A 9,998-nucleotide genomic window follows, 5' to 3' on the forward strand; every position below is an offset into this window, starting at 1 on the left:
ATATATTGCAATTGGGATCCCAATTCACATATATTTGACACAAGTCAAATATATTGCAATTGGGATCCCAATTCACATATATTTGACTTGTGTCAAATATATTGCAATTGGGATCCCGATTCACATATATTTGACACAAGTCAAATATATTGCAATTGGGATCCCAATTCACATATATTTGACACAAGTCAAATATATTGCAATTGGGATCCCGATTCACATATATTTGACACAAGTCAAATATATTGCAAATGGGATCCCAATTCACATATATTTGACACAAGTCAAATATATTGCAATTGGGATCCCAATTCACATATATTTGACTTGTGTCAAATATATTGCAATTGGGATCACAATTGCAAATTATATCTTACCCAGAGCCCCAGGCTCCCAGAAGGGAGCTGGGCTGTGATAAGGCTTGCCCCGGAGCCTACCACTGGTGCTAAGACTCCCATAAGCCTCTGGATCTCTGCAGAGTCCCAGAGTCCCAGAGTCCCAGAGTCCCAGAGTCCCAGAGCCCCAGGGACCCAGAGACCCAGAGCCCCAGAGCCCCAGAGCCCAAGAGCCCCAGAGTCCCAGGGACCCAGAGTCCCAGAGTCCCAGGGACCCAGAGGCCCAGGGACCCAGAGTCCCAGGGACCAAGAGACCCAGAGCCCCAGGGACCCAGAGTCCCAGGGACCCAGAGTCCCAGGGACCCAGAGACCCAGAGACCCAGAGCCCCAGGGACCCAGAGCCCCAGAGCCCCAGAGCCCCAGAGTCCCAGAGCACCAGAGCCCCAGAGCCCCAGAGTCCCAGGGACCAAGAGTCCCAGGGACCCAGAGACCCAGAGCCCCAGGGACCCAGAGACCCAGAGCCCCAGGGACCCAGAGACCCAGAGCCCCAGGGACCCAGAGCCCCAGAGCCCCAGAGCCCCAGAGTCCCAGAGTCCCAGAGTCCCAGAGCCCCAGAGCCCCAGAGCCCCAGAGACCCAGGGACCCAGAGCCCCAGAGTCCCAGAGCCCCAGAGCCCAAGAGCCCCAGGGACCCAGAGACCCAGAGACCCAGAGCCCCAGAGCCCCAGAGTCCCAGAGCCCCAGGGACCCAGAGACCCAGAGCCCCAGAGCCCCAGAGCCCCAGAGTCCCAGAGCCCCAGTGCCCCAGAGTCCCAGAGCCCCAGAGCCCCAGAGTCCCAGGGACCCAGAGTCCCAGAGCCCCAGGGACCCAGAGACCCAGAGCCCCAGAGCCCCAGAGACCCAGAGCCCCAGAGCCCCAGGGAACCAGAGCCCCAGAGTCCCAGGGACCCAGAGACCCAGAGACCCAGAGCCCCAGGGACCCAGAGCCCCAGAGTCCCAGGGACCCAGAGCCCCAGAGCCCCAGGGACCCAGGGACCCAGAGCCCCAGAGCCCCAGAGTCCAAGAGCCCCAGAGTCCCAGGGACCCAGAGACCCAGAGCCCCAGAGCCCCAGAGTCCCAGGGACCCAGAGCCCCAGAGCCCCAGGGACCCAGAGCCCCAGAGCCCCAGAGTCCCAGAGCCCCAGAGCCCCAGGGACCCAGAGACCCAGAGTCCCAGGGACCCAGAGCCCCAGAGCCCCAGGGACCCAGGGACCCAGAGCCCCAGAGCCCCAGAGTCCCAGGGACCCAGAGCCCCAGAGCCCCAGGGACCCAGAGCCCCAAAGCCCCAGAGTCCCAGGGACCCAGAGCCCCAGAGCCCCAGGGACCCAGAGCCCCAGAGCCCCAGAGCCCCAGGGACCCAGGGACCCAGAGTCCCAGGGACCCAGAGACCCAGAGCCCCAGAGACCCAGAGACCCAGAGACCCAGAGCCCCAGAGTCCCAGAGCCCCAGGGACCCAGAGCCCCAGAGTCCCAGGGACCCAGAGACCCAGAGCCCCAGGGACCCAGAGCCCCAGAGCCCCAGAGTCCCAGGGACCCAGAGACCCAGAGCCACAGAGCCCAGGGACCCAGGGACCCAGAGCCCCAGAGCCCCAGAGTCCCAGAGCCCCAGAGTCCCAGAGCCCCAGAGTCCCAGAGCCCCAGGGACCCAGAGCCCCAGAGTCCCAGGGACCCAGAGTCCCAGGGACCCAGAGCCCCAGAGCCCCAGAGTCCCAGAGCCCCAGAGCCCCAGAGCCCCAGGGACCCAGAGCCCCAGGGACCCAGAGCCCCAGAGTCCCAGGGACCCAGAGACCCAGAGCCCCAGGGACCCAGAGCCCCAGAGCCCCAGAGTCCCAGGGACCCAGAGACCCAGAGCCCCAGAGCCCCAGAGCCCCAGGGACCCAGGGACCCAGAGTCCCAGGGACCCAGAGACCCAGAGCCCCAGAGCCCCAGAGCCCCAGAGTCCCAGGGACCCAGAGCCCCAAGGACCCAGGGACCCAGAGTCCCAGGGACCCAGAGTCCCAGGGACCCAGAGACCCAGGGACCCAGAGTCCCAGAGTCCCAGAGTCCCAGGGACCCAGAGCCCCAGGGACCCAGAGCCCCAGGGACCCAGGGACCCAGGGACCCAGAGACCCAGAGCCCCAGGGACCCAGAGCCCCAGAGCCCCAGAGCCCCAGAGTCCCAGGGACCCAGGGACCCAGGGACCCAGGGACCCAGAGCCCCAGAGCCCCAGGGACCCAGAGTCCCAGGGACCCAGAGACCCAGAGCCCCAGGGACCCAGGGACCCAGGGACCCAGGGACCCAGGGACCCAGAGACCCAGAGCCCCAGAGCCCCAGGGACCCAGGGACCCAGGGACCCAGAGACCCAGAGCCCCAGGGACCCGGCGCACCGGTCGAACCTATCTGGCCCACACTTAAGCCCCCGCCCTCGGACTAAACCAATCAGCCTGCCCCGTCAAAAAAGATGCCCACTGGTAGACCTGGAACCTTAAAATATATTGGAAGTGGGATGGTTGCCCAATTGCTGTATAATATATTGCAAGTTCATCCTGCCCACTGGTGGACCTGGGAGCCAAAACGGCGCGCAATATATTGGAAGTGGGACGGTTGCGCAATCGCTGTACAATATATTGGAAGTGGGATGGTTGCCCAATTGCTGTATAATATATTGCAAGTTCATCCTGCCCACTGGTGGACCTGGGAGCCAAAACGGCGCGCAATATATTGGAAGTGGGACGGTTGAGCAATCGCTGTACAATATATTGGAAGTGGGTTGGTTGCCCAATTGCTGTACAATATATTGGAAGTGGGATGGTTGCCCAATTGCTGTATAATATATTGCAAGTTCATCCTGCCCACTGGTGGACCTGGGAGACAAAACGACGCGCAATATATTGGAAGTGGGACGGTTGCGCAATCGCTGTACAATATATTGGAAGTGGGATGGTTGCCCAATTGCTGTATAATGTATTGGAAGGACCCTCCGTCAAATCTCAAAGTTCATTCTGCCCACTGGTGGACCTGGGAGACAAAACGCCGCACAATATATTGAAAGTGGGATGGTTGCCCAATTGCTGTACAATACATGGGAAGTGGGATGGTTGTCCAGTTCATTACACCCTCATCCTGGGCCTCTGATTAGGCTTGCCCCGGAGCTTACCACCGGTGCCTACCTCCAGGGGCTTATTCACCCCAACGCCCTGGTCCCCTAACCCGGCATGAATTTCACCAAGGGTCCCCTACCTCCGGGGCTCCCTATCAGCCAATACATTAAGAACACCTCATCCTGGGCCTCTGATAAGGCTTGCCCCGGAGTTTACCACCGGGGCCTACCTCCGGGGCCTAATTAAACCCAACGCCCTGGTTCCCTGAACGGGCCTTATTCAAACAACCTCTCCGCCGCCTAAGCTCCGGAGCTTCCTTTTGGCTCCCAGAGGCCCAGAGGCCCAGGCTCCCAGAGGCCCAGAGGCCCAGGCTACCAGAGGCCCAGGCTACCAGAGGCCCAGAGGCCCAGAGCCCCAGAGGCCCAGAGACCCAGGCTACCAGAGGCCCAGAGGCCCAGAGGCCCAGAGGCCCAGAGACCCAGAGGCCCAGAGTCCCAGAGACCCAGAGACCCAGAGGCCCATAGACCCAGAGACCCAGAGGCCCAGAGACCCAGAGACCCAGAGCCCCGGGGACCCAGAGACCCAGAGACCCAGAGCCCCAGAGCCCCAGAGTCCCAGGGACCCAGAGCCCCAGAGCCCCGGGGACCCAGAGCCCCAGAGCCCCGGGGACCCAGAGACCCAGAGCCCCAGAGACCCAGAGCCCCAGAGGCCCAGAGCCCCAGAGGCCCAGAGGCCCAGAGGCCCAGAGACCCAGAGGCCCAGAGTCCCAGAGACCCAGAGACCCAGAGACCCAGAGGCCCAGAGTCCCAGAGACCCAGAGACCCAGAGACCCAGAGGCCCAGAGTCCCAGAGACCCAGAGACCCAGAGACCCAGAGACCCAGGGCCCCAGGGCCCCAGAGACCCAGAGACCCAGAGACCCAGAGTCCCAGAGTCCCAGAGCCCCAGGGACCCAGAGCCCCAGAGCCCCGGGGACCCAGAGCCCCAGAGCCCCGGGGACCCAGAGACCCAGAGCCCCAGAGTCCCAGAGTCCCAGGGACCCAGAGCCCCAGAGCCCCAGAGACCCAGGGACCCAGGGACCCAGAGCCCCGGGGACCCAGAGCCCCAGAGCCCCGGGGACCCAGAGACCCAGAGCCCCAGGGACCCAGAGGCCCAGAGGCCCAGAGGCCCAGAGTCCCAGAGTCCCAGAGACCCAGAGCCCCAGAGCCCCAGAGCCCCAGAGGCCCAGAGCCCCAGAGCCCCAGAGACCCAGAGCCCCAGAGCCCCAGAGACCCAGAGCCCCAGAGCCCCAGAGACCCAGAGCCCCAGAGCCCCGGGGACCCAGAGCCCCAGAGCCCGGGGACCCAGAGACCCAGAGCCCCAGAGCCCCAGGGACCCAGAGCCCCAGAGTCCCAGAGCCCCAGAGCCCCGGGGACCCAGAGCCCCAGAGCCCCGGGGACCCAGAGACCCAGAGCCCCAGAGTCCCAGGGACCAAGAGCCCCAGAGCCCCGGGGACCCAGAGCCCCAGAGACCCAGAGCCCCAGGGACCCAGAGACCCAGAGACCCAGAGCCCCAGAGTCCCAGAGACCCAGAGCCCCAGAGTCCCAGGGACCAAGAGCCCCAGAGCCCCGGGGACCCAGAGCCCCAGGCTACCAGAGGCCCAGGCTCCCAGAGGCCCAGAGGCCCAGAGGCCCAGAGGCCCAGAGGCCCAGGCTACCAGAGGCCCAGGCTACCAGAGGCCCAGAGGCCCAGAGCCCCAGAGCCCCAGAGCCCCAGAGACCCAGAGGCCCAGAGACCCAGAGACCCAGAGTCCCAGAGACCCAGAGACCCAGGCTACCAGAGGCCCAGAGGCCCAGAGGCCCAGGCTACCAGAGGCCCAGGCTTCCAGAGGCCCAGAGAAATTTTATTTATATTTGATTTGGACATTTTACGCTCTTTCTGGACCCTTAGACCCTCCCCCAAGCTTTGGGCGGGACTTTAGAGAGGTCAAAGTTGAATGCATCCCATTTGCAATATATATGACACTGTTAAATATATTGGAAGTTGGATGGTGTAGGTTATTCTATTCAGAAAGCCAATCAGAGCCAATCAGAGCCAAGTGACACATACTAAAGGGATGGGCCCAACGTTCTGAACTCCTAGATGGAGCACCAGTGCCCCTAGTGCTGTCCAAATGGCGATTTTGCCGCGGGTATCAAACTGGAAAAAGTTATCACTCAGTGTCCAAATGGTCATGCTTTATACGGCATTATGGATCCATAACCGGCATACAATCCCACTGTGGTCATAAGTGTCCAATGGCAATATATTTGAATGGGCCTTTGTCCAGAAAGTGTATAGTGGGGCTAACTTAAGAGAGTCATAGTTACTCCCGCCGTTAACCCGCGCTTCGATGAATTTCTTCACTTTGACATTCAGAGCACTGGGCAGAATTCACATCGTGTCAACACCCGGTCCAAGAGCCTTCACGATGCTGTGTTTTAATTAAACAGTCGGATTCCCCTTGTCCGCAGCAGTTCTAATTCGGCTGTTAGGTGCCGGCCGAGAGACCCGGCCCCGGAGGTCTCCCCCCGAGGCGAGACTCATAAGCCCGAGAGATCCACGGAGCCTAGGCTCGGCGCGCGAGGCTCCAGGGACACCGCCCCGACCCACCGAAGCCCCACCACCGGCGGTGGCCCGCTACGAGTCCACACACGCACGAGAGACCGCAACCCCCCCACGCGGACCTACGTTCCATTGCGTCCCTCCGCGTCCCATCGGGGGAGAGCGAAGGGCCGGACGCTCGAGCTTAGCCGGGGGCGGCCCACCCGGCGACGGGCGTCGGGAGCCCGGCCCGGCTTAGGTAGGGAGAGGGAGGCCGAAGGCGGTCATCCGACGGAGGTTAGTCCCGAAGGACGCTCCCCCGCCGGCATCCCACCGACGACCGGCTCCCCTACCGTCGACCTGACCGAGGCCCCCTAAGCGCCACCGCCGAGGGGGGGACACGCACCGGGGCTTAAGGTCTCGCTCGCCGCGACCCACTCTCATCGACCCCGACAGACAGACGGAGCCTTGTTCACGGGGGTTTGGATATACTGGGGGGACAATCTCTCGCCGTGCGCTTCCTCGCGCGCAGGACCCAGTGGGGGGGGGCCCGAAGGTGGACCGGGAACAGCTCCCCGTCGCACGGGCAGCACCGGGCTTTCGGACCCCGCATCAGCAGACACGGGCCCGACCGAGCTCAGCCATTAGAGCCAATCCTTATCCCGAAGTTACGGATCCGTCTTGCCGACTTCCCTTACCTACATTGTTCCAACACGCCAGAGGCTGTTCACCTTGGAGACCTGATGCGGATATGGGTACGGCCTGGGGGGAAATTCACTATACCTCCCCCGGATTTTCAAGGGCCGATGGGAAACGTCCCGGCCGTCGCATAGCGCATGCGACGCCTTTCAGAGCGTTGAGCCCCTATCTCGGGGTCGAACCCATTCCAGGGCGCTCCAGCTCTTTAGCAAGGAGAGAGAATCCTCCCCGGGGTCCCCACCGGCGTCTCCGGGTTCGTTTGCGTTACCGCCACGGGAGCGCCTCTCGGCGGCTCGATCTCCACCAATCCCAGGTACGGGGATATTGGCCCGATCCCCTTTCGGTCAGCGCGAGGCAGACGAGACCATCGCCCCAGCATTTTCCGAACGGCGCTCGCCTATCCCTTAGGACCGACTAACCCACGGCCAAGCGCTGTCGGCGTGGAACCCTTCTCCACTTCGGCCTTCAAAGTTCTCATCTGAATATTTGCTACTACCACCAAGATCTGCACCCGCGGCGGCTCGACCCAGGCTCGCGCCAAAGGCTTCTGCGCCACCGCGGCGCCCCTCCTACTCGTCGCGGCATACGGTCCCATGAGTCTCGGTTCTCTCTCTCATTCTCGCTGGCTTTTGGGGGGGGTGGGAGACAAGTACCGCCAGCGACGGCCGGGTATGGGCCCGACGCTCCAGCGCCATCCATTTTCAGGGCCAGTTGATTCGGCAGGTGAGTTGTTACACACTCCTTAGCGGATGCCGACTTCCATGGCCACCGCCCCGCTGTCTATATCAACCGACACCTTTCTTGGGGTCTGATGAGCGTCTGCGTCGGGCGCCTTAACCCGCGCGTTCGGTTCATCCCGCAGCACCAGTTCTGCTTACCAAAAGTGGCCCACTCGGCACCGTCAATTCCATGCCCGGCTCCAAGCCTGCGAGCCGGGCCTCTTACCCATTTAAAGTTTGAGAGTAGGGCGAGGCCCGTTTCGGCCCCGCGGCCTCCAGTCATTTCTTTACCGGATAAAACTTGAAGTTTCGGCGCCGGCTATCCTGAGGGAAACTTCGGAGGGAACCAGCTACTAGATGGTTCAATTAGTCTTTCGCCCCTATACCCAGGTCGGACGACCGATTTGCACGTCAGGACCGCTGCGGGCCTCCACTCAGGGTTTCCCCTGGCTTCGCCCTGCCCAGGCATAGTTCACCATCTTTCGGGTACCACCGCGTATGCTCTGGCTCCGCTCTCCGCACGTGGGAAGAGCAGGCCGGTGGTGCGCCGCCCGCCCCCTCGGAGGGTTAGGACGGATCCCACCTCAGCCGACGCGCGCCGGCCTTCACCTTCGTTGCGCCTCCGGGGGTTCTGGTCCCTTCGACTCGCATACGCGTTAGACTCCTTGGTCCGTGTTTCAAGACGGGTCGTTCGGGGTCCGAACTTAGCCGCTGACCTTAGGCGTTCGGGTGCTGTGGGCCTGGATCGCCCCCCGCATCGCCGTAGCGGGCCTAGCCCGGGGCTGAGGACAGCCCAGCCGGCCCGCTTCGACCGAACGATCGGGGGGGGCCCCCATCCCCATCCCGGAGGAGGGGAGAACGCGGAAAGGACATTGCTCCACGGCCCCGGCGTTATCGGCGAAGTCGGAGCGAGGGGCTGTAGCGGAACGCCCGTGTCCGGGGGCCGCGTGGGGACTCCCTTCTCCGGACGGACCTACCTTCACCCTCGGGCCCTTCCAAGCCTAACCGGAGCCGGTCGCGACTCACCACCACGCGGGGAAAGTACACCGGGCGGGGCCGGACCTCCGTACGCCCGACAGGCCCGAAGTCCAGAGGCGAAGCGCAGAGCCGAAGCGGGGAGCGGTGGAGTCGGCACCCCACCCCTCTCGCCCGGATACGCTCGCACCCCCGACCGCGGAACCCGACGAGCGCGGGGCCGTCCGCCCGGCTGAATCCCCCGGGGCAGTCTTCTCGGTCCCCGTACGTTTACCTCTCAACGGTTTCACGCTCTGTTGAACTCTCTCTTCAAAGTCCTGTTTCAACTTTCCCTCACGGTACTCGGTTCGCTATCGGTCTCGTGCCGGTATTTAGCCTTAGATGGAGTTTACCACCCGCTTTGGGCTGCATTCCCAAGCAACCCGACTCCGAGAAGCCCGACCTACCCGGGCGGGAACGCGGGACTCGCTACCGGGCTTTCACCGTCTATGGGAAGAAGCCACGTTCGCGAGGACTTGGTCCCGCGTCCGCACCGAGACGGATCTTACGGACTTCCGTACGCTACATTTCCCGGCCAACCCCGGTCAGGGGAAAGTGGGATTCAGCGCTGGGCTCTTCCCTGTTCGCTCGCCGCTACTAAGGGAATCCTTGTTAGTTTCTTTTCCTCCGCTTACTGATATGCTTAAGTTCAGCGGGTCGTCTCGTCTGATCTGAGGCCGCACACAGAGGTTTCTTATGCGGGGGCGAGGGCGGAGGCGGAGGGCCGAAGGCTAGGGGCGAGGGGCGAGAGCCCGGCACGAGACCGAACTCCGCGACACCTTCCCCCCCACCCCGGCCGCTCGCCCGCCCGCTCACTCGCCCGCTCGCTGGGTTTAATCGGCACTCGCCACCCCCGCGTCCGACTGCGCGGAGCCCCGCTCGGGACTCGGGGAGAGACCGTAACGGACGTGGACCCGGACCTACTCGGCTCTCCCTCCGTTCCCTGTACGGAGCTCTCTCGCAACACGGGCCGCGTGGACTGGCTCGGAACCGAGTCTTCGTTTGGGAAGACGAAGGGCCGTTTTCAGGCCCTGCGAGCTTCCAGCCGCGGTCTCTCTCTCTCAGCGGGGGCGCGGAGACCGATCGATGGGTAAAGCGACCCTCAGACAGGCGTGGCCGCGGGATGGACCCCCGCGGCCGCAATATGCGTTCGAAATTTCGATGATCTGTGTCCTGCAATTCACATTAGTTAACGCAGATGGCTGCGTTCTTCATCGAAGCACGAGCCGAGTGATCCACCGCTAAGAGTCGTATTCGGGTTTGTGCCCGGCCCGTTACAGGCCGGGCGAAGGAAGCCATTCGAACAAGAGACAATTTTTGCCAATATATTTCAAGCCGGGTGCCTTCCACCCCCGTGCAGGGGGGGAAAGGTCATTGAACCTGGGCGTCACCACCGGACCGAGGAGTTACGGCCCGGGGGACGATCGCCCGAGTAGGTGCCCGAGACTTACGTGGTTTAGGAGACCGGGGTCTAGGCACCCGCCGTTCCCGGCGAGGCCCAGGGGTTTGGTTCGCTGCGTTACGGGTCCCGGTCTAAGGCATTCAGGCGTGCGC

General features: G+C 63.1%; 1 non-coding gene across 1 annotated transcript; it reads right to left on the reverse strand.

Moving 5' to 3' along the window:
• Nucleotides 1–9,540: 9,540 nt before the first annotated feature.
• Nucleotides 9,541–9,694, reverse strand: LOC136679808 (5.8S ribosomal RNA). The gene has a single exon (XR_010796593.1). It is a non-coding gene; the product is annotated as a 5.8S ribosomal RNA (ribosomal RNA).
• Nucleotides 9,695–9,998: the final 304 nt, after the last annotated feature.

Source organism: Hoplias malabaricus, chromosome Y (genome assembly GCF_029633855.1).
Source record: "Hoplias malabaricus isolate fHopMal1 chromosome Y, fHopMal1.hap1, whole genome shotgun sequence".
NCBI classification, from domain to species: Eukaryota; Metazoa; Chordata; class Actinopteri; order Characiformes; family Erythrinidae; genus Hoplias; species Hoplias malabaricus.